We start from the raw sequence: 2,374 nt of genomic DNA, 5'->3' as shown, positions 1-2,374 counted from the left end.
AGGTGGGGAGTTTAGGGCATCAAACCCACATGCAATCAGACGTACCCTTCTTGGCCTTCCAGCTCCACTGGGTGCCAAGTGCAGTGCTTTGCCTCACAGCCTGTGCTACTTGGCTGGTTACTTGGCCAGGGTGGCCAGCCAAGCACTGGGGGACTGTCCGATCAATGAAAGTTGGTCTGACAAACAACAAATTATCCAACAAATTTGTCAAGAATATACTGTTTGAAAAAAATGAATTTTCTCTTCCCCAATCCATTGTGAATTTTACTTCACTCTAGGTTTGATCTCACCTCTGGAATAATATCTCCTTTCCTCCTTTAAATTCCTCATCCAAACTCCTCAGCTGGCATGATATGACACATTCTCCCTTCCATTGGCACCAGATTTCCTTTTGCTACCATGTTTTATTGACTTGGACTTTAATGGATAACAGGGAAGCTTGCCATCTTGTGATAAATATTTATTGAACAGCAATCTGTGTGCAGTCTGAGACTCACAACTACTATCAGCTGAGTACGTTATTTAGGGTTCAGTCAGAAAGCTAAAATTTCCCATGTAATCTAGGAATGGAGGTAGTAATAGAGAACTTGAGGTTTGTACAATCATCGGGAAGGCTTGTGGAACAAAAGGCATGAAAAACCGCTACCACATCGCCAAGGTAGGTGGCTCTGCAGTCTCAGCTGGAAGCAGCAGCAAACACCAAGCTGCAGGAAGCCACCACTGGCTTCCTGATATTGCAGTATTGAGGCGAAGATGCTAAAGCTTGCTCAGAAGCTGCTGTGACGCGCACGTCAGCCTGTGCGTGCTGCCCCTACCTGTGAGAACTGCAACCTTTTCCTAGCGCACTGGTGGGCATTTTGTAAACACCAAATAGTTCTGTCAGTCAAAATTTTGTCTGAATATCAAGTAGATGATATCTAAGCATGTACTAAGAGTAGCAAAAAAGACTTACATAACATGACTTTCTGCAGGTTCCCAAGTGGGTCCAAAAACTTGAGAGAGCAAAAAACAGCCTGGCCTTTCTTTTTCCTAGGAGGCAGGGGATCATGATTTCCTTGCACGCAGGTTGGAGCTTGCAAGGCTGTAAATTCTCACTGAAGCTCAGGCTTTCTCAGCTTTCTAGGCTCTGATGCAGGGAGAACAAGTAGTGGGACTTAAAATAGCAAGCATCAAAACTGACATTGAGCTATTATGACACTGGAGCCGAGTGGGGAGGAAATTCGGGTGACAATTTGGGAAGATGGTTGTTGTTATGGTTTGGGTTTAGTCATCCCCACAAAGCCACATGTAAGTCATGGGGCAGACAAGGAGGACGAGCACAGGCTCGAGGGGCGGAGCCAGAGAACCAGGGCAGGGCCTGAGGGGCGGGGCCAGAGTGTCCAGAACCTTTAAACTGGCAGCTGGTGCTGTCTCCCTAGTCTGCGGGCTCTCTTGGAGGTGTGGAGCAGGTCAAGCTGGACGTGGTGGCGCCCCAGCCTCTCCTCCACATGCTGTAGCGCGGGGTAGTGGTGTCTGTGATTGAGGTCGCCTCAGGCAGAGAGATGTTTGGGGAAGACAGAAGCACTGACCCTCTTTCCTGAGCAAATAAGGCTCCAAGGTCTTGCTACATAATTCAGGCTTTTAAAACTATGAATGCTCCAGGAACTGTGAGCTAAATAAAACTTTTCTTCCCTCATTTTGAGTGTCAGGTATTTGTCCCAGCAATGAGAGAAGAGTGACTAATACAGAAGTGATGCTGAATTTAAAGCCAAATTTTCATATACCAGGGTCACTTTATGCCACATTACCCAGGCCAAGGGGGTGCCATGCATTGTTTTGTGTAACCGGAATAGTCATCTTTTTAAATTCAAAGAATACCCATTTAAAAATCAAGGAGATGAGATGATTCTTTATTTTTTTTTTTGTCATTGTTTTTTTGATGATTCTTTAAAGAATATGAATAAAAAATAGAAAGTGATAAGTTATAAATTGCATTATATCATCAATTAATAATATTGAATAAAAGATTTTTCTTGGAAAAGGTACTTAGCATTTAAAATCATTGTTATTTTTGTCTCCAGGAAATTCACCTTATTAAATTCAGGAACAAATTTTCTCAAAAAAGATGAATGACACATTGCAGTTAAGTTTTATGATTTCACCCTCAGCATATACATTAACTAAACATTTTAGCTTGAGAAAGATTAAAATATGAAAAAGCAGAAACCTAGATTTTTTAAAGGAGGTCACCTCAGTAACTCCCTAAGTTATATAAGAAATCACCAGAGGATGCCTACTAATATGACCAACCCTGGGTCAGGGGTTGGGCATACAATAAAATATGTACTTTTCTTTTTCTCTTTCTTTCTTTCTTTCTTTCTTTCTTTCTTTCTTT

General features: G+C 42.4%; 1 pseudogene; it reads left to right on the top strand.

Annotated features, from left to right (window-relative positions):
- Positions 1–2,374, top strand: part of LOC111812036 — a 70,520-nt pseudogene that overhangs the window by 2,273 nt on the left and 65,873 nt on the right.

The sequence above is a fragment of the Octodon degus genome, unplaced genomic scaffold (assembly GCF_000260255.1).
Source record: "Octodon degus isolate 3935 unplaced genomic scaffold, OctDeg1.0 scaffold00110, whole genome shotgun sequence".
NCBI classification, from domain to species: domain Eukaryota; kingdom Metazoa; phylum Chordata; class Mammalia; order Rodentia; family Octodontidae; genus Octodon; species Octodon degus.
The sequence above is the reverse complement of the archived record's forward strand: the minus strand, read 5'-3'. Positions and strand labels throughout refer to the sequence as shown.